We start from the raw sequence: 24,853 nt of genomic DNA, 5'->3' as shown, positions 1-24,853 counted from the left end.
GATCCCAGTCCAGCTCATCCTTGGTCTTCGCCTTGGCCCCCGCACAAGTTCAGCTCAGCCCGCGCTGTCGCTCCTCTCCCCTCTCCCCTCCCCTGGCAGGAGGCGGCACAGAGAGGAGGAGGAGGAGGAAGCAGAGGCGAGGACAAGCCGAGGAGGAGCGGCCCACCCGGGCGTCATGTTCCGCCCGGGTCTTTGCAGCCGGGGCAGGGCTGCGCTACTGGCTCCCACCTGGGGGGTGGCTGACCGCGGGAGAGTGCCGGGGACAAACCGAGGAGGAGTGACCCATCCTCTGCAGCTGGGGCAGGGCTACACTACCGGCTCCAACTGCTTTCCCACGGTCAGTGCCCCCGCCCCCTCGAGTGGAAGCCAGTAGCACGGTCCTGCCCTGGTTGCAGAGGACGAGCCATTCCTCCTTGGCTTGTCCCCGCCACTCTCCTGCAGGCAGCGGCCAGCCCAGACCCCCCTAAACCCCCCAGTAGCGCAGCCCTGCCCCAGCTGAAGAGGACAGGCCGCTCCTCCTTGGCTTGCAGCGGTGGGAACAAGCCGAGGAGGAGCGGCCCTTCCTCTGCAGCTGGGGCAGGGCTGCGCTGCTGGCTCCCACCTGGAGGGTGGCCACTGCCCACTGCCCGCGGAAGAGCATCAGGGACACGCTCCCCACATAGCCGGCTCCCTGCCCCGCCACACCCCATCAACAAAACAACAATCTGGGGCGGTCAGGTTCCAGCCCAGGACGCTGCCTCTGGTTTGAGCTGGGGCCTCAGCATTATGCCGCCCCATGTATTTTACTGCCCCAAGCACCTGCTTGTTTAGCTGGTGCCTAGAGCCGCCCCTGAGTGAAACAGTGTACTATAAATATAAATCAAGGCAAACGATTATGTAAGTAGAGTCAAGAATAAAAAAATCATACTATTTTTAATAAATATAGAAGGCCTAATTCACACACCAATGTAAATCATGAATTCCTTTATTGAAGTCGATGGAGTTATGCTAGTGTAAAAATAGTGTAAATGGAAGGAGAATTGGGCTTTAGAGACCTTTTGGCCTGGCTTTGGCACCTCTTGACCATAACTACATTTATACGCTGAGTCAAAATACCTAACTCACTACCATTAGGAAAAAATGTTCTGGAAATTTCTGCCATCCTCTCCCAACAAGAATACAGAATCTTGTTTTAAAGTACTTGAGACCGACTAATATTTAAATGATGCCAATTTCCCATTAGCAGGAACCAAATGCAATAAGCACTACATTTTCAGAATTACTTTATGGAAAATGATATAAATCAGAAATTAACTTTAAGATAAAGCACTGTTTTGACAAAAGTACATTACAATTAGCATTAACTGTATTGATTGGCCTATAACACTGCAACATTTACCAATACAATCTAAAAACATCTGCTCTTCTGTAAGTGCTTATTTAGGTGGAAGTTTATGAGTTCTCTGTGCTAAATATCTTCTTTTAAATCGCTTTTTCTTTCAAGTTACTGAATGGAAGTGAGAACACATCTTTCTAATAAATAGCCTCAGTAGCAGAAAGGGATCAATAGGATGCCAGTAATAAGGTTTTAAAGGAAAATATGTGGCAATAAAAGGAGAAGAAAGGTGCTATTAAAATTGTTAATTGCAACCAAACAATAAAACTGTTATAAAGAGTTCCAAAAAGTATTTCAGAGGAGAAAGTATAGTAATATTTATCAACTGCCCTGGTGTGGCTTATGTCACTTGCCAGATATTGGGGAGATTCACCACCAAATAATTCTGCTGTATACTGTATGGGGTGAAGGCCCGTGTTCCTGAGTACATTTTTGTATATTTGATGCACTCTGCTTCAAAAATTCAGGGATCAAAAATGTCCTTATTTGAATAGAAGTTAACCCTCTCTCACCTCCATGCAGCCAGTGACCTGTGCTCCGAACTGCCATACTGGAGCCTCCACATTTATTTATTGACAAAATATGCAGAATTTTTAAATATTGTGCACAGAATTTTTATTTTTTTGGTGCAGAATTCCCTCGGGAGTAATATTTATAGACTGTTATCAAATCACCTCCTCTTTGTTAAATTAAATAGATTCACTTCCTTGAGTCTATCACTATAAGAAATGTTTTCTAATCCTTTAATTATTCTTGTGACTCTTCTCTGAACCCTCTCCAATTTATCAACATCCTTTTTGAATTGTGTGTACCAGAACTGGACACTTGTATTTCAGCAGCGGTTGCACCAGTTTCAAATATAGAGGTAAAAAAACCTCTCTATTCCTATTTGAGTTTCTTCATGCATCCCAGATTTCATTAGCTCTTTTCACCACAACATTACACTGGGAGCTTATGTTCAGCTGAATATTCACTACTACCCCCAAATCTTTTTCAGATTCCATGGCAGAAGTCAGTTTAGCTGATTTCAGTTGGTACTCTTACAGCAGGGGTACCAATCTGCCAATCCATCAGAAGGTAGAGCTGCAACAAAAACTAAACTAAACTAAAATAAAAAGATTAGGATCACAGTGCTAACATCTCATTTTTCATTAGTCCAAGTTCAAAATTCACTTAACTGGAAGTGATTTTGATTCTCTCATTCTTAGTCCCTGGGGCCAGATCTTGAACTCAGTACTCAAGGTTTACTTAGTCTTTATTCAGGCTAAACTCCCAAAGCCTTCAGAGAGAGGTTTGTCTTAGTAAAAACTAGCAAATGATTAGTGGCTTCTGTTTAGGGCAGGGGTCGGCAACCTCTGGCATGTGGCTCACCAGGGTAAGCACTCTGGCGGGCCGGGCCAGTTTGTTTACCTGCTGCATCTGCAGGTTTGGCTGATCATGGCTTCCACTGGCCACGGTTCACCGTCCCAGGCCAATGGGGGCTGCGGGAAGCGGCGCAGGTGAGGGATGTGCTGGCCGTGGCTTCCTGCCACCCCCATTGGCCTGGAGTGGTGAACTTATAGATTCATCCGCTGTGTGGAGGCTCTTTTTGGGATGTCCTGATATGATAGGGTGTAATGGCTCTTTTTGGAGCCATTCTGGATTTTCAGGTAGACAAGCACTTTAAAAACTGGCTAAATATATATTTTTATGGTAAGCCCTGAATACAGGTGTCACTGATAAGGCGCTCAGGGTACCTAGGATTCTCCTAAATGTTTCTGAGAGAGCTGACTGCAGTACTGACCTTTGTCTCCTTCACTTCCCATAATCCCCTAGGCACCTATTCTCCCAGCTGAGGGATAGCTCATTTTTTTTAGTCAGCCAGTGTGGGGGTGGAGGCACCAAAATCATTTTCTGCCCAGGCTGACAAAAGGCCTGGAGCTGCTCCTATCCCAGCACCTTGCTGAAGAATTTGTGCGAGGCTACTTGCTGCCGCCCCTTTTGGATCTGAGCTGCTAATTCCCATGTCAACTGATCCCACCCTCTGAGAGAGCATCTGCTACAATTGCAGGGCCAGGGTGGAACAAAAAGCACCACAAAGCAAAATGGCAAATTGGCCAGCAACCTGCCTGCCCCCAACTGCATTAGAAACCCACCTACCCATTAATCCTGACTTACGCTGTGGGAGAGGGAAATCTCATCTGTGTAACTCTTAACAGCTGGATTCAGTTAGGTAGAAGGATCTGGTTGCAAAATCTTCCCTCCTCTCCCCAGGCCTGTGGGAAAGGGGATACACTGATCTAATGTCTAGAACAGTGTTTCTTAAAGCTGGTCCACCGCTTGTTCAGGGTAAGCACGCTGGCAGGCTGAGCCAGTTTGTTTACCTGCCGCGTTCACAGGTTCGGCTGATCGTGGCTCCCACTGGCCGCGGTTTGCAGCTGCAGGCCAATGGGGCTGTGGGAAGCGGCGTGGGCTGAGGGATGTGCTGGCCACAGCTTCCTGCCACCCCCATTGACCTGGGATGGTGAACTGCGGCCAGTGGGAGCCGTGATAGGCCAAACCGGCTGACATGTCAGGCAAACAAACTGGCCTGGCCCGCCAGGGTGCTTACCCTGGTGAGCCATGTACCAGAAGTTGCTGACCCCTTCTGTTTGGCTGAAGATGAACAAGGAGACGGGCAGGCCATAAGACAGGATTGAGATGTATTAGCAGAGATGTGTGGGGAAGTTTTTGTGATGCCTGTTTGCTCTGTATCTGACTCAAGTGAGTGCTATTAGTTTTGTACATTCATGAGCACTGAATTAATCCAAAAGTTGGTGGCAGGGAAAGAAAAAGAACAATAGGTGAGAGGTTTTAGGATAATTAGGCAATAGAAAGTCTAATACAATGCAAGGATTGTTTCACTGAGTCATTCAGTCACAGAGCTGACTAGTGGTGACAGATCAGGGCACCATTTGATATTTCGGATCAAGCAGAATCAGGATCAGAATGTTTTCTTCCCATTTGAATGCTGAGCTTGCTGAGACCACAATTTATAATTATTTCACTAAGCCGAGGTTGAATTCTACAAAGGATTCTCTTTTATCCTGACAAAATAAATGGACGATATGGCCAGCACACACAAAGTTGGCAGAATTAATTGGCATGCCCGCCCATCTCTGTTCCAGCTGAAAGAGCCTTCAGTATTACAGGTGTTATTTGTTCCTCCACATAGGTGTGTGCACACACACACAGGTCGTGTTTGAGGGTCCAATCCTGCTGACAGCTGATTTTATTAAACTGAATTTGCATGGTAACAAATGTTTAAATACTCATAGTTTTACTATCACTTGACTTTACAGAAACTAAGCCAATAAATACCAGTAGCAAATGAGCACAAAGACTGAAATTAGAAACACAAATAATATTCCCCACCCCCAAACTTGGAGATAGTTTTCATTCCTCCCATCCTGCCTTACAGTCACACATTTCACAAACTGTTTCTAGTAACAATATTAATTAACTATATGTTGTTTTGTGCTGAATTTTTTACTGTCTCCTTATCTTTTGGGCTCTCTCATAACAACCATTCTCGCTGATGTAGAGTTCTTAGCTACACTGAGATTTGTTACAGTTCTTGCAACAACTAGAGATATTACTGGTTTTCTCCATGAGAATTTAAGGACCTCCAGCCATGGTAGTTTCCCACTTGAGGGTCAGATTTTCAGCAGAACCTAACTGACAGGCATACAAGTCCCACTGACTTGAAATTGCAAACTTTGATGGAAGAGTACAGACAGGTAGATGCACTGCTGCTTCTTGATTTGTAGAAGTTCAATATATTGGACGATGGTGCTGGCTAAAAATATAGCTCAAGCTATTTGCTTATCAGTTGCGTGTTTGAGTTTGGTTTGTTCTTACAGTAAGAACGTGAACGAGGCCCTGGGCTTGACCTTTTCAGCAAAGATGTGCATTTTAAGTATGAAACTTCTTAGTGGGAGAAAAATGCTATGTTAAAGTCTGAAATTCTACTAACAAATTAGATAGCTAAAGAAAGAAGTATATGACATCCACATTACCAATTTAAGCCTATACAATAGGAAAAGTAAGCAAATAACACACAGGTAAAAAATCTGATTTAGTTTTTTTATAAATTATTTTTAAAAAATCAGGGTTTAAATAAAAGCATTTTAAATACCCCCACCACCTAAAAAAAGCACTCTGACATCTTCGGCTTGCAGTACATTGTGACATGATATATCAGCAAAATGAGCCAGAAGCTACAGCACTAAAAAGGCAATCGAGTATAGATGGAGGTTTTTCTGAACCTCAACATCTTTAGTTAGGACAAAACAGCTTATTCCAGTGGATGGGTTACAAAAAGGGTATTAAATAAGGGTGAAATGATCTGACCACCTGTGTTGGATGCCCATGTAAACCAGGCATTTTTGATGCTCCTGGGTAAAAAGGCAGCAGACAGCTGCTGAAGTTGTTATTTATACTGAACTTTTATTTTTTGAAGTACAAAAGCCCAGTCCTAGCATTTAAAATTAAGTTGAATGACTTTGTGTTCAGCTACGTTCATGCTAGCTAGGAGTTTCATGACTCTTTATTGAGACTTGATTAAGATTATGCTTAGTACTGAATTGGTATGCAGAGTACCTGTAAAATCTTATTTTCATTTTGGTGCAATCATTGTCAAAGTATTTTGATTCCTTACTTTGCTGACCAGGATGGAAAGCACAGCAGATAGTGTAAAGGACATCCCTTTAAGACAATTTTTATGTCCTGGGGCCATATCCTGGTATGAATGGACATAGCTCGATTTGAATTTGCTGGAGCTCTGTCCATTTACAACAGTGGAAGATATGATTCCTGTGATTTAGGAATTCCTAGCAGGGCACAGGATTGGTTCAGGAGGGCCTGGAGCAATGTGAGAGAGAAAGACTGTAAAATCCTGGATCTTCTCGTACCCCACATCGCATATGTGTGCCTATGAGTAAAGTGGTGGTGCCTGCCTTTCCTCCATGCAGATAGACCCAACAGCAGCTCAAATGGACAGGACTACAAGCTCAAGTATCAGCCTGCTGGACTTCTATAGAGTGACATGTTGGGGAGTAGGAGTCACAAGGAAGGACGGGAGAGATGGAGAGGGAAAGGAACAAACGGAAAATAAAGAAATAATAATAGCAGTAGTAATAAAATAAACTAATAATAATTAATAGGGAGGTAGCGGTGACCCTTTATGCACAGAAAAAAAGAAAACACAGCATTAAAATAAAAAGGGTAAGAGAAAGAATGGACAAAAAAGAACAGATGGAAGTGTGTGTGGTGGGTCAGGTATGGACCTGCCAATTTATCACTACAAAGCAGAGCTCAAATAAAGGGTTGATTAAATTCACTTTAATGGTCATGAAAGAGTTAAATAGTTTTTGCAACATAAGTGTAGCCATGAGGGTTTCATAAGAAAATAGGGTTAACCAGCTGGTTGTTTCAAATGCGATTTAAGGATGAATTAAACATGATGAGCTACAGGGCTAATAAAGTTGAAGCCAAGTTATGGAAATCCATTAACAGTTCACTTTTAACATATGTCACATGCCCCATATACTTCAAGCATGCCACAAATGATACAGGGCAACCACCGTATGCCTGGCACTTTTCAGTCAGAGGTACTGAGTGAAGCAGCAAGGACATGTCTGTCAAGAATCAGCATGTCTGTCAAGAATCCTCCATTTTCCTGGGGGCTGAGGGAGAGACATTTTACTGTTGCCACAGGCAATACCAGCGTTAGATTGAGGCCCAGAAGTAGGCAGGATGTATACTTTCAACTACAGAGGGAACTGAAACAGCATAATATATGCAAAGATACATATCTAGGAAATTATTTTAACCATTAAGAAAATACTTAACTCTATCTATAACTTCTACACATTTTCTTTTCCCCTTAATTAAAATATTTCCCAATTAAGCCAGGCTTGAAAAGTAATGCGAGCACTTCTAACGCAGTTTCCTCACTTGTGGCTGGGAATCTGGTAGCAGTGACACTGAGCTGTGCCTCGGATTTTCCTTTTTTGGCTGAGGTGGTCACTACACCAATAATCAGATCTACCTTGGTTTATCCAATTTTGAGTGGGGGTATGAGGGGATCTTAGCTTCAGGAATACTCTGCTGTGCCTCTGCTTCCACACTTTTGGCTGGGGTCATAGCCACAGCAATATTAAGCTGTGCCTCAGTTTCCCCAGTAAAGAATGGCAGTTGACTCACCTCCATGGGGATTTACATAGGTTTCCTCCCACCTGCCCCCACATAGTCATCTGCATGAAGAATGAAGCATGAATTTCTGCTGATATGAATATATCTAACTAAATGGTCTTTAGCCTGTTTTTGTCCTATTCTGACTTACATTCTTTCCCCTTTATTGTTAATATTAATTCTGTTAAGCGTTTGATCACAATTAATCTTTTTAGTTAGCACTGAAGCAAAAGAGCCATTAGGCACCTCAGACTGACCCCCAGTGTAGACAGCAGTAAGTAGATGGGAGAATTCTCCCATTGACCCAGGGCTGGTGGAAGCACGAGGCAAGTTAGGCAGCCGCCTAGGGCGCGGAAACCTGGGGGGGCGCTAGAAAGCCGGTGCCTAAAAATAGACGCAGGCTGAGACTGCAGATCGCAGACTGTAGGGAGGACGTAGATAAGAACTACGCTCCCAATGAATTGCTCCCCTGCCATTTACAAAGCCAGCGATTAGCAAAGTCCTTTGATTAGATCGCAGACTATAGGGAGGTGATAAGAATCAGGCTCCCAATGAATTGCTCTCCGACTACTGCCATTTAGGAAGCCAGTGAAGTCCTTTGGTTAGATCGCAGACTATAGGGAGGAGGAGGTGATAAGAATCACGCCCCCAGTGAGTTGCTCTCTGACTCCTGTCATTTAGAAAGCCTGGGAAGTCCCAATTGCTCTCTGACTCCTGCCATATGAAGTCCTTTGACTGTGAATCAATAATTGTACAGATTGCTGTGTTGGTAGGTACATTATTACAGTACTAGCTCCTCTGTCTTGTAGTAGATTGCACAGCAACAGCCAGAAGGAGAGTGGAGCAGCTTGGGGGGAGGAGGGGGTGTAAGATCCCCTGCTGGGGCTAGGGTGACCAGATGTCCCGATTTTATAGGGACAGTCTCGATTTTTGGGTCTTTTTCTTATCTAGGTTCCTATTACCGCCAACTCCCATCCCAATTTTTCACATTTGCTCTCTGATCACCCTAGCTGAGGCTGAGCTGTGCTGTCAGTGCAGTGCAGCTGGGGCCGGCTTGCATGGCATGCTCCCTGGAGAGCAAGCTGCAGGTTTTCCAGGGCAGAGGCTCTGCTCCCTGGGGAGAGAAGGGAGGGAGGCTATGGCTGGCAGCTCTGTGGGTTCTCTTGCATGGAGGGATGGCTAAGCCGCTTTAACCCACCTCCCTGTGCCCCAGCTTTCTACCCTCCCAACCCTGCTTTGGTGTGAGGGCCGCGCACTCTCTGCCTCACAGTCCTGTCTGCCCCATGCCCCTCTGCCAAAGCAAGAGCCCAGCATTCAACTCCCCAGCCCGGGCACAGGACAGACTGGCGACACACTCCTATTGCCCTGTTGCAATTGCACTGTGACTTGGCCCACTGCTGCACGCCAGGGACTGGAGAGGAGAGCGCCCATTTCACCTTGCGGCTTTTTGAATCCTTCCCCATCCACCACCCCCCTCCACACCTAAACCCAGTCTGCTCCCCTGGCACTCCCCAGCCAAACCCGAACCCCCACTGACCAAACCCAGTCTGCTTCCCTTCCCCACCTAATCCAATACCCCAGTATGACGGAGTATCTGCCATTCTAATTTTATAAATTTTATTAATAACAATAATTCAATATTATAAAGGTAGAATAAAAAGTAGTAGATTTTGATATGAAAGAATGAAGGAAGGAAGCATAGGTAACCAAAAAGAGTGTATTTCTGATTACAATCAACATTGCTTAATTTTCAGGAAAAGTCATCCTGATCTCTTAATCAATGTTTACGTCACCTAGGGAAAGACATACAGAATGAGCTTATTCAGCTTCTATCCAATGCCGTGAAACAAAAAATCCTAGCATCTGCTTGTGCTGCAAAATACTTTTTGTTCATTCTAGATTGTACACCAGATGCAGGCCACACTGAACAAATGACCATAATCATTTGGTTTGTGGATAGGCCTACTTCAGAGAAAGAGAATGAGACTGAATCAGTATTCATAAAGGAACACTTCTTGGGATTTGTGTTGTTTATGGAGACAATTGGAGCTGGTATGACAGAAACTATTCTTCACCAGTTAGAAGAGATGTCACTGCCTATAGAAAACTTGTGTGGTCAAGGGTACGATAATGGGAGCAATATGAAAGGGAAAGAAAATGGTGTCCAGCGAAGAATATTGGATATTAATCCACGAGCCTTTTTCATTCCTTGCTGTGCACATTCATTGAATGTGGTTGTTAATGATGTTGTAAAGTGTTGCTTGGAGGCAACTGCCTTCTTTGATTTAGTTCAACATGTGTATGTGTATTTCTCAGCTTCTACACATCGCTGGAAAGTTCTAAAACACCACGTATCTAATCTCACAGTTAAACCATTGAGTGAACAAGATGGGAAAGTCGAATTGATGCCTTGAAACCTCCTCGCTATCAGCTTGGTGACATCTATAATGCTCTGATAGACATCTATGAAGACACTATTCTAACAGGATCATCTGACAATAGTCATGAGTTGATGCAAAGGATCTTGCAAAAGCTATTTCTAGTTTCAAGTTTCTTGTTTCTCTTGTTGTGTGTTATGACATATTGTTTGAGATCAACATGACTAGCAAACAACTTTAGGCAAAATAATTCGACATAAGAGAAGCCATTAATCAACTTGGAGAAACAAAGAAGTTTCTTGTAGGCCACAGAAGTGATGCAGACTTTGAGAAAACATTGATAGATGCAGGTGAACTTACGGAGGAGTTGGATGTACCAGCACTTTTTGAACCAGATCCAATCCGTATTAGAAAAAAGAGGAAGCAGTTCACATATGAAGCAGATGACAAACCTATTTATAATCTGAAAGAAAAATTCAAAGTGAACTTTTACTTTGCAGTCATCACCACAGCAATACATTCAGTTGAAGAAAGATTCACACTGATGCAGCAAATTAGTTCAGTATTTGGCTTCCTAGCTGATGTTTACAGTTTGCAAAATACAACACCAAAGCAAATTATGGAACATTGCTTGAATTTGGAGCAAGCTTTGCAACATGGTGACTCCAAAGATATTGATGCCTTTGACTTGTGCAAGGAATTTCAAGCTATTGCACAACGAGTCCAAACCAGTGCATCACCGCAAGATGTATTGAACTTCATATGCACCTATACACTGACAGATAGTATCCCCAACACAGTTATTGCTCTTGGCATCCTCTTGACTCTCCCAGTTTCTGTGGCCAGTGGTGAGCAAAGCTTCTCGAAGCTCAAGTTGATAAAAATATACGTGCGAACATCAAGACTTGTTGGGCTATCTACTTTGTCAATAGAACATGACACTGCTTGCAGCATTGACTTGGAAGAACTTGTTTCTAAATTTTATAAACTGAAAGTGCGGAAAAATAAATTATAACGTGTTACTTTGTGACAGTGTATGTGATTTATTTTAAGATCCATGCTATGTTGTGCACAGTGAAAACGATAATGTCAAAACTGTCAGGTTATTCATTTATTTTCATTAAATATGTAGACTAAATAATTAAATTAATATATTTTCAAGCCAAACGTGTATTAATTCTTATGAACAATGCCACATTATGCAGCATTTTTGAAAGTTTTTAATAAGTGATGCTTGGCAGGGGGGAGTCGCGCAAGGTGGAAGTTTTGCTTAGGGCGCAAAATATCCTTGCACCAGCCCTGCATTGACCTAGCTATTGCTTCTTGTGGAGGTAGAGTACTTATGGTGACTGGAGAACCCCTCCCACTGGCGTAGGTAGTGTATTCACTGTGCCGCATAAGTAGTGTATTCACTGTGCTGCTGTAGCAGTTTATGAGTAGACATACTGTGACACTATGCCACATAGACTTGATAGACATATTGTTATGATATGAATATGGCATATCTAAGATGTATTTTATGTAAGATGAGTCTTATAACCTTATCATTGGAAAGGTTATGATTTACTGAATATGTATGCATGTATCATTTTTGTATCAGAAGTTAGGAATATGGACTATGTATCAATTACAAAAGTATTTGCACCCAGGGAACACCCACCAGCCAAAATGCAATCAGTCTGGCTGGTTAGTCAATGGGCCATTAGGGAGAACAACAGGACTTTGAAGATGCTAATCTCCCACCTTCCTGAGAAGCTTCCTGGGATCATATCACCTGGTGCTGGATTCCATCTTGGACTACTAGTATTTTTCCCTTAATAGGGGATGAGGATCAAACTGGGAAACAAAGGATTCCTGCCATATGTAAATCCTATTTAAGACTGGGAAGGGAGTTAATCAGAGTTGGCTTTTCACTGAATCCCTGCCCAGGATGACTCCTGAAAACACCTAAGACTGATCTGGGGAAGAAAGGACTGGGCCCAGGCTAGAAGGTGTCTGGCCTGTGAAAAGAATATGTTGAGTTCTAAGCCACAAGTGAGAGCAGTTTGTCTTCAAGAAACTCTGCAACCTGCATAAAACAACATGTAGGGTGAGAAATTACTACTTGGAGACATCTTTTTTAGTGTATTAAGTTTAGTTTGCATGTTTGCTTTATTTGCTTAGTAATCTGCTTTGATCTGTTTGCTCTCCCGTATAGTCAGTTAAAATCTATCGTTTGTAATTAATAAACTTATGTTTGTTTTCTCTAGACCAGTCTGTGCAATTCATAACTGGAGGGGGGGCAAAAAGCTGTGTATATCCTCTGCCATACTGAGAGAGGGAGGAAATTTCATGAGCTTACACAGTACAGTCTTCTGTGCTGCACAAGATAATTCAATTTTGGATTTGCACCCCAGAGTGGCTATGCACTTGAGTGCTGGGCAATCCCTGAGCTGATTCTTCCTATGCAGAGCTGATTTCAGTATCTGTGTCTTTCTGCAGCTGGGCATGTCTGTACCTGTGTGTGTGGTAGAGGAGGCTTGAAGGACTGGCACAGCAGGACAGGGTGAGGGAGCCCAGGCTGGTAGAACGGGCAGGCTCAGTGGGACTCCAATACATCAGGTGGCACCCCAGAGTGAGGGGTAACTCATCACACATACCGTTTGTCCTATTTTGTACTTGTCCTGAGCAATATCTACATGTTTTCATCTTTTATAGGATTCCTTTTTGACTTTTCAGGTCATTAAAGAGCTCCCAATAAAGCCATATTAGCCTCTCACTGTCCTTCTTATATTTCCTGTGCATCACAGGGTCATTTGATCATGCACATTAAATACTGTCTCTCAGAGAAACGTCCAGTTCTCCTAAATTTCTTTTTCCTTTAGAAAAATAGAACCCCACCTATCAGTTCTTTGAGTTTGTTAAAGTCTGCTTTTTTGAAATCCACTGTCCTTATTATGCTGCTCTCAATCCTTCCTTTCCTTAGAATCATGAAGCCCATAATTTCCTGATCATTTTCACCCTACAATGCCTTCCATCTCCAGATTCACAATCAATTTCTTGTCTGTTAGTCAGAATGAAGTCTAAAATGGCTGTCCCTCTTGTTACTTCCTTCACCTTCTGAAACAAGAAGCTGTTCTCAATGCACTCCAAGAACTTTTTAGGGATTTTGTGTTTGCTGTATTATTTTTCCAACAGATGTCTGGGTAGTTACAGTTACCCTTTTACTGCCGGGTCTTGTGCTTTGGATATTTCTGTTATTTGTTTGAGAAATGCCTTGTCCACCTCCTCCTTATGATTAGGTGGTCTGCAGTAGACTCCTACCATGATATCACCTCTGTTTTATTCCCCTTTTATCTTCAACCAGAGACTTTAAACTGATCTGCCTCTCAACTCCTTCAGGACCTGTGAACAAGTGTACACATGCTCGATATACAATGCAACACATACTCCATTTTTTCTCTTCCTGTCCCTCTTGAACAAGCTATACTCCTCTACACCAATATTCCAGTTCTGAGATTTATCCCAACAAGTCACTGTGATGGCATTTAGGTGTGCACTTTGCTAGTATACTAAGATTTCCAGTTCTTCCTGTTTATTCCCCAGCTCTCTCGCTGACATAGTGCTGTCCATACTAGCGTTTAGGTCAGTGTAAGTTATGTCATTCAGGAGGGTGGCTTATTCAGACCCTGAGTGACATAAATTATATCAAAGTAAGTGGTAGTGTAGACTGGCCTTAGTGAAAGAGGCCATGATGTGAGGGAAACTGGACCAGACGGGTTACAAAGAAATTAAGGGAGAGAAAGGACTTGGGGGGGTGGGGAGAGAAGAAGTGGCTGGCTCATTAAGCAAAGGCCGCCAGGACATTTGTATAACGTTATATTTTTATCAATCCTAAAACACATTTTGAATAATCAATTGGTATTAATTTCAAATACAACACATGCTTTAATAAGGCTAACTTATGTATGTGGCAAAATTTATTTAGAAGACTTCATCTGGAGTGATAGTCTTTATTCTCTCTGTGTACAGTATCTGTCTCATGTTATTCCATGGTATTTTTACTTGTTTTTATCTTGCAATCTGAGTACTTTGTCACATACAGATTAATCCATCTTGTTTTTGCCTTCCGGTAATAGCTCTCTTATTCTCATCTTGTAGGAGAAATATACATTTAAATGTAAGAAAGATAAGACCAAAGACAACACCTATAAGGCCATTGCAGGGCTAAAACAAAGGCCTTGGCTACACTGGCACTTTACAGCGCTGCAACTTTCACGCTCAGGGGTGTGAAAAAACACCCCCCTGAGCGCTGCAAGATACAGTGCTGTAAAGCCTCAGTGTAATCAGTGCCGCAGCTCTGGGAGCGTGTCTCCCAGCGCTGCAAGCTACACCCGTAGAGGATGTGGTTTACGTGCAGCGCTGGGAGAGCTCTCTCTCAGCGCTGGCGCTCCAACCACACTCTCACTTCAAAGCGCTGCCGCGGCAGCGCTTTGAAATTTCAAGTGTAGCCATACCCAAAGACAGGCAGTCAGATAAGAGGAGCTCTCTTCCCACCCTTCCTAGCACATTGAAATGAAACATAGTTTCACTACTGCATAGGATTATCCACATATGAAGTTGTTCCTGATTAACTCCATATGTGTGGACATTCTGATTTCAGAATAAGTGTGTCTGATATGGAATTAATCAGAAACAGTTAAACACCTATAACTTCACATATAGAGAAGCCCTGCCTACAGCACGGTGGCATTATTTATCAATCAGTCTAACCACAACTGCAAATCTGATGAAATCAGAGAACTCCAGTAATTCATTTGTTAACTTCCTGGGCAGCAGGGAGAAGTCTCAGGAAGGTCTTGAGCTGTCAACTGAAGTAAAGAGAGTGTTTAAACAAATGATAATTTAAATCACAAGAGAGATAAGGAAAAATACATTGCTTGACTGAGAAGTTATTGGTCATTTTGAAATAGGAAACAGATAGCAAAAGTCATCCCTTATAAACAAACACCCTTCTCAATAGTTAGATAGATAAAGTACTAGAGGAGACCCATTTCCACAGCGGTTATAATAAGATGTTGTAGTCCAGGAGTCAGCAACCTTTCAGAAGCGGTGTGCCGAGTCTTCATTTATTCGCTCTAATTTAAGGTTTCTCGTGCCAGTAATACATTTTAACATTTTTAGAAGGTCTCTTTCTATAACTCTTTCTATGATATATAACTAAACTATTGTTGTATGTAAAGTAAATAAGGTTTTAAAAACATTTAAGAAGCTTCATTTAAAATTAAATTAAAATGCAGAGCCCCCCGGACAGGTGGCCAGTACCTGAGCAGTATGAGTGCCACTGAAAATCAGCTCGTGTGCCGCCTTTGGCACACGTGCCATAGGTTGCTTACCCCTGTTGTAGTCTGTGATGTTGGTAGAAACCTTGATTGAAACATTGTTTTTATACACAGCCTTGGCTACCCACCCATTTGTTGCCACATATTTCTTGGTCCTGTAAAGTAGTATCTGGAGATATTTTTGTCTGTTACAGCTGTCCCCTTGCTACATTCCTTTTTCCCCTCTCCTTTCTCTTTGTCCTGTGTGGCCTCCCCTCCCAGCCATTGTGCTAACTAAAGTCACAGCCCTATTCATAGGAATGGCTTGAACAGACTAACTGGAGCCATTGCTCTGCCTAGGGAGGGGGCTTCTTGCTTCTTTGTTTGGCTCCTTTGTTCAGACCCGGGCTCGGTGTGGGGGGCGCTGCCCAGAAATGCAAGACCTGAAGTGGCCAACTAATTAAGCATATGAGTCATACCTGTGGCTCAGAACATGTCCAGGCATGCCTATGCTTACCTGCAGCCTTTCCCTGCCTTCTCTCCTCCCCTGTATCAAGAGGAGCCAATCAAAAGTACTGGTGGGAAACTGCCTGAGTTTGCCTTTAAAGCCGGACATTTTCTGATCAGACCTCAAAGGTTCCTTGCTTTGCCACCTGGTCTGATCAGCTAGGGGTATTTGGGGGGGCCCTCTCCCCGCTCTAGTTTGTTTTTGAGCGTACCCCCGTTTTTAAACTTCCCTCCCACAAACAAAGAATTTGTGCCTGGAGATCTCCTGATTATTGTAAGCGAATCGAGTCCTCTCTCCCTCCTCCGATGCTACTGCTGTTCCTGCCTCTGTGCTTGCTGCTGTCCTGGGATTGGTAAGAATTCTCTCTTGCAGACTCCCTCTGTCCTAGTTGCTGGCCTTGTATCCCCAGCAGACAGACCCAAGCTAACTCCTTGGTCTGTATCTGTAATCTGTTTCTTGCTCCGCAGCGCCTTTGCTGCTAAAAATAAGCCTGCACCGCTGCTAAGCTGTGCTTTCCTGGACTGTATCCTGGGCCGCCAGCTTGCAGCCGCCCCACTGCTGCAGCCCCCCCACTCCCCCCCGGGGGCTGTACCCTGGGCACACACCACTCTCCCCTCTGGAACTGCTCCCCTTCCCGATCAAAGAATCCGCATAGTGTAAGGTGCACCTATTAGAATCAGGTTCTTAGTCTAGATAAGTTGTAATTTCATTTTGTGTAGCTGTGGTTAAGTTAGGTTTAAAGAATTGTTTGTATTGTGCTCTGTAAGTTAGGTTTAAAAAAGAATTGTTGCATTGTGTTCTGTTACTTGCTAATTTGTGTAGTCTTGGTTAAGTTAGATCATAAATAACCACAATTATACAGAACACAGCAAAATCTTAAGTCTGTCTTCCCGCTGCCCTAACTCCTCCCCCCCAAGCTTGCCCGTATCTCCCCCCGAGCTCCCCAGTCACTCGTTGCAGTCTCTCTGCTGTTTAAAATTGCAGCCTGTCTGCTCTCTGTGTCTCCCTGAGTTTAAATTTCCCTCCGCAACGCCTCCGCCTTTGGTCTCTGCTCCACCACGTGCTCCTCTTCCCCCATCCCCCAACCTCATTCCTCTACCACTGCCTTTCTCTCTCTCTCTCTCTCTCTCTCTTTTAATCCCTTCCCCCACATGTTCACCCCGCTCCTACTGCTGCCAAACCTCAATTGTATTACTGAAGTCTAGCATAAAACCCCATTGGTTACCTTTTTTCTCTCTGACACACCTCATATTTTACATTTACACCACTGTGACACATTTTTACCTAGAGTTGTTGGTTATTTAACACATTTTACCCATAACTGTTAGTTGGTTATATGCTGCTGTGACACACCCTTTACATAGAAATTGTTAGCTACCTGTTACATTTATACTTCAGTGTTAATTGTTTACCAACTGTATTGTAACCCACTGTATTGTACCCCACTATTGAAACCCCCTATACTATTTACTAAAAGAAACCCCTCCCCAATTGTCTACCTTAACAAACCTCATACCCCTCACTATTGAATTTTCCCTGGTTTTTTGCATTTTCTTAATAAAGTTTATTTTGAGCCCCACTAGTGCAGTAGTTGTCCCCCAAGATCCCCCACCTGCTGGCAGGGTCAATTTTAATATTTATAAAACAAACAAGAAATCTTTCCTTTGTCAGGAATTCATCTTTCATAATATTTCTTGCAAATCCCATTCACACCAATACAAAAGCAGTGCTGCTTTAAAACCACTTCACATTTAAACCAATCTTGTTAAGCATGACTTCATCTATCAGTTATAGTTATTTTTTGAGGTTTCTGAGACTCATAGATTTGAAACATCCCATTCATTTGTTCAATGGGCTTCTGAAAACTGTCCCTAACCATTTAGCAGGGAGTCAGCACAGATTATGCAGCCGACTGCCTAAAATGTGGGCTATTTTAGAATTTAGTGTAACAAGTTGTAGTTACAATTGTTCTTGCCATCCAGTGGAACATAGCGATTGCTAATCCAGGAAAGTCTTATCTCAATGAACTGCTGTGTTTCTGTCATTGTTGCAAAGAGATAGTGCAAGGAGAATTTTGGATAGGATTACACTTGATAGCAAGACCTGTGCTGTTCTCTGTACAAATGTGCCTCATATCATAAAAACCAAGAGGAGCAAGCTTTTCAAATGCACATTATGTAAACCTTATTATCAATTGAACAGGTTACTTTAGATGGAAGATACAGGCTGATCTGCAACTCATGATACAGTTCAACAGGAACCAGATATCCATTGATATGCACATTCAGTGTATTGGAAAAATCTTATCTCCCTCCAACGTACTGTGGGATGTTGTTTATGTAGACTCAGGAATCAGCTTTTTATAAGCACCTGTAGGTACAATATAAGCAGCTGCAATGGACTTCAAGCCATGAAAGGCACTGTGGAGATCTCTTCCGGAGTGCATTGTTTCCCTGCCCTGCAGTGTTGGATAATAAAAAATTGATCTGAAAATCAGCACAGGCAACAGTGTTTGTATGAAAAGGGGGAGGGGGAAGAGGAAACAATATTTCACTGATCCCTGTGCTTTCTATTATTTACCTTTGACCTCCCACAAGAGACCTCTGTTGGTTAATAACAGTACTCTCTTTGTGGAGAAACAGTGATGAAACAATTCCTTTCCCTTCTCTATTGCCCCCTACTGACATACCAGGATTCACATCCTTAGTGTATGTTAAAACTTGCAGCAGTATACTTTTCACCAGCTCCTGTCAATCTCTGCTTTTGATTGTACAGCAGCCAGATAAAATCAACTGCCTTTCATGTCTGTGAAAAGTTAAGACATAAGTTGTTTTAAAAGATGAAATTGGAACAATTGGATTAAAAGGTAAAACTGCACACATCTCAATAGATTTGAGATTTTGTCATTCTTTGGGAGGCCTGTGCAGTCAAGTAGGTAATCCATGTTAGCATCTCATCTTCAGGACATTGACCCTGGGTTTATTCAAACATTCTAAAAAAGGGATTAATTCCTTCTTAGTTTCAAAGCAGTTTATCTCTCATAGAAAATAACTGCTTTAAGCAGAAGACTTTATACTTGTCTGGGTAAGTTCTGTTCCAATTTTTATTTTGGCCACAAGTCAAAGATAACAGCGGTACACTTGTGGGTTCACTGAAGTTTACATGTTTGTTGTCCGCATCACTGACTACAGGGAATAACCAATAATTAGAACATTTCAGGTCATCTTGAGAAAAACAGTTTTCTCATGTTTGAAAAAGTTGTGTGACCCCTCTTTCTGATTTTCCCAAATGTGGATCTGTCAACCAAGGAGCATGGAGCTGCATAAACAAATCACACAGCCATTATTGTTGTAGACTCAAGGAAAAATATACCATCACCCAGAACTCATGAAGGGTATTGCACAAAGGGTTTCCACTATATTTAGCTTATTTAATTATTAACTCTGTGTGTAGCCCCATAATAATAATGCTAACAAGCAATGCATTCATGTATTCTTTGCACATTGGCATCTCTCTTCATAATGGTGTGTGACTCAGACCTTGAAAGCTATAGGTTTTTTTCTTAGTTGAATCAATACAAGTTTACATAAATATCTGTTTCTGTTTTCCTATTGTTCCTTCAACAGCATTTATATCTATTCCCTGACAACAACAACAACAAAATGTAGCAGGATGGAAGAAAAAAAAAAGAGACAGAAAATAGAGATGATTCAGATGAAAAGACTTTAGGTTTACTTAAAATTTTCTTTCTTCTGAAAGGAAAAAATCTACAACAGCTCAGAATTTTTATTAGAAAAAATAAAAATGATACAGTCTTTGGAAATTTTAACTGTTCAAGGTATGTTTTCCTTGCTAGCAGTGTCGAGCTTCTCTAACATGGAATAGAATTAAAATTAGTTTTATGTAGCACCTTTCAACGCCAAGGTAGCCAAAGCATTTTGTGAAAGTTATACACTAGTGGTACCATGACATGTGCTGTAGGCAGACAGTGCATCCACTGTTTAATCAACAATAGCACGCAGCCTATCGCTATTGGACAGAGTATGTTAGTAGGAATGAGAGAGTGTTAGAATATGAATGTTGGTAAAGATGCTGAGGTTATTTGATCTTCTCATCTTTATAAAACATGCCTCAGGAGCTTTAACTTCTACCTGGTGCACCATCAGGTCATGTCTACACTTATTGGTAGATCGGCACTGCAGTGATCGATACAGTGGGTGTCAATTCAGCGGGTCTGATGAAGACTTGCCAAGTCACGGTTTCTCAAACAGAGGTCGCTGCTTGTGTAGGGAAAGCCCCTGGCGGGCCAGGCCAGTTTGTTTACCTGCCCTGTCCACAGGTCCAGCCGATTGCGGCTCCCAGTGGCCACGGATTGCTGCTCTGAGCCAATGGGAGCTGTTGGAAGCGGCACGGGCCAAGGGACTTACTGGTCGCTGCTTCCAGCAGCTCCCATTGGCAGCACACACACTGCTTCCAGCAGCTCCCATTGGCCCGGAGCAGTGATCCGCGGCCAGCGGGAGCCATGATCGGCCGGACCTGCAGACAGGGCAGGTAAACACACTGGCCTGGCCTGCCAGGGGCTTTCCCTACACAAGTGGCAACCCCTGTTTGAGAAACCCTGACCTAAGCTATGTTGACTTCAGTTATATTATTCATGTAACTGGAGTAGTGTAACTTAGGTTGACTTACTGCAGTAGTATAGACAAGGCCTCATAGAGAAGTAGTTGCTTTAATATCACTTGATATTACCAAATTATGGTACATCAGGGGGTATGTCTACATTACAATATAAGCCCAGGATTCAAACACAGGTTCAAGCCTACTCATCCCCTTCCATCTACTCACAAATCATGCTAACCCAGGGTTTGGACCCAGATTCCCAGGACCCCACGGAGGTGGAAGGTCTGAGTCTGAGTCAAGGAGGGATCCATAGTTTAAGCCTTATTGCTTTGCAGTGTAGACACAGCCCCACTGGACTTGTCTGCCAAAAGTATCTCACAATCCTACTGACCCAACTTCCTTTGTCCTCTGGACAGTCAAGTTTGGTGGATATTCAAGTTTTTCCACACAGGACCAAGAACAAAGGGTTAGAGTAGCCACATTTTGGGAGGGCGCTAGAAAGTCTGGGATATGGGTAGTTGGACTTTGGCCAACATAATGCAATGTAGATGCTGATGCCTCAGAGTTTAATAATTCCTGACCTGGGGCTACAAATGAGTGTAGATGCTCAAGCCCTAGTTTAGCAAATGCAACATCTGCTAACTCAAGTTCTACTAACCCAAGAGGACAGCACCCCTCCACTGCTGTTGGGAATAGGCAAGGGCTCAAGTTCTGGTGTAGAATTTACAAAACACAGACAAAACACAGTAGTAGTGGTACAAAAGATCCCTAACATGTGCATTCTATGGTATGACCTCTTTGTGACCCTATAGTTTTAATACTATCTTTTTGAAGGGAGCAGACTATTGCTGTGTTGACAGATAGCAAATATACTGCATATAAGTGTGCAGTCAGTCCACAGTTTACAAGATGTCATTAAGATGAATTGTTCAGGCTGCTGGGACTATGCATTCTGTCGTCATATCATTTCACAAATGTTATCTGTGTTACCTTATGTTCATACAGATTATCCTGAAAACTGTGGTGAAGAGAGTACACTTCTGGAATAATTGTTCCCAAAAGATAGCGGCTTCAGAGTGCTAGGTATTACTTAAGAGGAGATCCCATTCCCAGTCTATCAAGCATTTCTGCAGTTGGGATGGCTGACTTGCAGATCAGCAGTGGCATGCATTTTCAGAACCCTCTTCATCTTCTGATGTACTTTGCAGAGATAAGTCTCCAACAGAGTAAATAAATAGCCTGATAATGTACTAGGAAGGTGGGTAATGCAATTGTAATCCATATGCACGAATCACAACGTTTAATGGAATAAGAAAGGTAAGAAACAGTGGGAAGAACACATCATTTCTTGTTTTTGTTTTGGAGCCTCTGTGCCTACAGACTTACCATAGCCTCACAGTGATACTGATGGAGGAGCCAGAACATCCAGAATCTGCGATTTGATGGTTTCTAAAGACATTCAGTAGCTTTTTTAAAGCTATATAGGAAGCTTTCATTGTGGGCAAACTGCTCGGTGGGACATAGCCTTCAGATAATGACCATGGGTAAGTCAACTGGAGCTTTTCAGAAGGAGGCTATAGAATAGAGCAGGCGCCGGCAACCTCTGACACGTGGCTCATCAGGGTAAGCACCCTGGAGGGCCGGGCTAGTTTGTTTACCTGCCGCGTTGGCTGATTCGGCCGATTGCGGTTCCCATTGGTCGCGGTTCACCATCCCAGGCCAATGGGGGCTGTGGGAAGTGGCACAGGTGAGGGATGTGCCGGCCCCTGCTTCCCAAAACCCCCATTGGCCTGGGACAGCGAACAGTGGCCAATGGGAGCCACAGTTGGCCGAACCAGCCAATGCGGCAGGTAAACAAACTGGCCTCGCCCACCAGGGTGCTTACCCTGGTGAGCTGCGTGCCAGAGGTTGCTGACCCCTGGAATAGAGGAAATAGGAAATAGCGAATTCAGCAGCTGAACCATGCAGGGAGAAGAGCTATCCACTGTAAGGTCTTTTCTCATAGACTGTGCCAATCCATTTGGATCCAGATGGGGAACTATCTATCCTACTGCGAGCCAGAGAAGGACTCTGGAAGTTAGTGGGGAAGTTTAAGACTCTTGCTGAAGAAAGACAAAGGAGTTTGGAGGTGTCTGTAGAACTGCCACCTGGCTGTAGGAAATCGAGGGATGTATATATTTTGAATTGTGCATATGGCAAGGAGACTTAACCCACGAGAAAGTTGGAGGGAGGGGGTTTGTGTGTGTGTGTAAGGTACACATTTCCTCACCATTTTGTAACAGCAAGAAGTGTGCAAGTTTGGGTGAGAAACACCAAAGGGCTAGCACATAATAGTCGTTTATGAGAAATATTCACAACCAATTCACATATTGCTTATAGATTATTTAAATTTATCAAATGTTATTTTTAACTACTTTGTTTGTTACTCTCTCTCTCTCTCTCTCAATAGTAACTTTGTACAATGTTAAATCTTTGTCCCGAAAGGACCGAGTTCTGGCCTATGCTTCAGCAGAAGATTAGATTGAAATAACCACATAGCATTATTTTAGCCCTGTTACCCATTACACAATTCCTCCTAATGTCTGATTCTCTCTGGTAGAAACTTTCCTCTGCTCCCTTGGCTTCTTTTCCAAACAATTGAAAGCTACTAATAATTCACTTAAAGGGGTGAGGGTGGAGGGAGTGAATTTGGATAGGAATGGGCAGAAAAACCATTAAATATACGTAAGGCAGCTAATTCCATTTAGTAGCATTTCCTCAGTCCAGCTTATAAATAGTAGTTTCCATAGCTTGCTTGTCTACAGACCTCTGATAAGAGGATGGGAAATTAGCTTTGTGGAAGTCTGTCAGTCTTACAATAATATTTATGACTAAATCTGACTTTTTTGAAAGCCCACTTGAATGGCAAAGAAGGAGGATGATTGTTTGCTAACCTTTGCACATAGCAGAATGAGAAAAGCATAAGAGTTATGGAAATTAATTTTATATCCTGAGACATGACTAAAAAGCTGAATCTATGTAATTAAATTTGATATTGAGGTTACAGGAGAAGAGACATTACAGGATGTCATCAGCATATAATGCTAATTTGTTATCAGATCCTGGAGTCTCTACTTCCTGAATATCAAGGCTATTCCTTGTTACTCAGCTAGCAGCCCTATTGGTAAAACAAATAAGAGAGAGGGCATTGCTATACTGGAGATTCTGTCAAACCATTATTTATTGGTACTGTAGACAGAGACTGACAATAAAGAGCCTTAAAATACCAATGTGGAGGCAAGAATGAAATTGTACTTTCCAAAGCAGCAAATGAGAACTCACCCTTGATTCAAATTGGTCTCAGTGCCCTAAGCTAGTAATACTTCATCCGTGGCTCAAGCTACATGCAGATTTTCATGGTCCTACATACATCTCTTGTGGAATCAATGCACTTGACTGGAGTACCACTACCTCCAGCAGAATGTAGAAAGTCCACGCCTAGCATACTCAGAAAGCACTTGATCACAATGATCACTTGATCATTGCCTGTTAGGTCCACTCCCTCTGGGGCACCTGGCATTGGCCACTGTCGGTAGACAGGATAGTGGACCTTTGGTCTGACCCGATATGGCCGTTCTTATGTTCACTGATCTAACAGAACTATGGTGTGGGAACCAGAGAGCTCCCCTAGCTGCTGGAAGTGGAAAAATAATGAATAAATGAGATTCTACTCTCTGAGTGTAACCCTACCCTCATTTATAAAAAGAGCAACATTCTTCCTCGGTGCACCTTCTCTTTCATGTAAATGGTGGCTTTCACTCAGAGATGTCTTTTTTCTTTTTTATGCATCAGTTATATTATATGGAGAAAGTTTGTGGATTAATTTCATTTATGAACATTTATGGTAGTCATATAACCTTAATGTCTCTGACATCAATGGTAAAATCCCAACCCCATTGAAGTTAATGGCAATTTTGGCATTGATTTCAGTGGGGCTAGGATTTCACCCAATGAGAATTCAGACCTTTCAGTAATTTACAGAAGGTTCTCAGCACTTCACAGAACAGGGTCCCATATTGCTTGAACAAAATACACTTCATCAAAATAAAAAATGAAATAAATGAGCTTTCGGTCTGTAACCAAGGCTAAGTCTACACTGCAATCAGAGGTGGGCCTGCAGCACATGGAGACATACCCGAGCTAGTTTCGGTCTAGCTAGCTCCCATGACAGGAGCACTGAAGCCATGGTAGCACAGACTATATACCTAGTACAGCCCATGCTGCAGCCTATGCTGCCTTGGCTTCACTGCTATTGTTATTCGAGCTAGCTAGATTGAATCTAGCTCGGCTATGTCTACATGTATAGTAAGGACACCTCTGATTGCAGTGTCGACATATCAGGAGTATGGTACTGGCTTCAGAGCAACAATGACACACACAAAATGGTCACAGTGCACAGATGTAAAAATATGTCTAAACC

At 42.9% G+C, this 24,853-nt stretch overlaps 2 long non-coding RNA genes across 4 annotated transcripts in view; both read right to left on the bottom strand.

Moving 5' to 3' along the window:
• Window positions 1–24,853, bottom strand: part of LOC115653251 — a 201,396-nt gene that overhangs the window by 143,862 nt on the left and 32,681 nt on the right. The window lies entirely within an intron of this gene.
• On the bottom strand, window positions 9,242–24,811 carry LOC115653246. Its single transcript, XR_004000888.1, has 4 exons — window positions 24,801–24,811; window positions 14,722–14,731; window positions 10,763–10,772; window positions 9,242–9,381 (listed from the first exon to the last, which is right to left on the bottom strand). It is a non-coding gene; the product is annotated as an uncharacterized LOC115653246 (long non-coding RNA).

This window comes from Gopherus evgoodei, chromosome 1 (genome assembly GCF_007399415.2).
Source record: "Gopherus evgoodei ecotype Sinaloan lineage chromosome 1, rGopEvg1_v1.p, whole genome shotgun sequence".
Classification (NCBI taxonomy): domain Eukaryota; kingdom Metazoa; phylum Chordata; order Testudines; family Testudinidae; genus Gopherus; species Gopherus evgoodei.
This window is presented reverse-complemented; position numbering and strand designations above follow the sequence as displayed.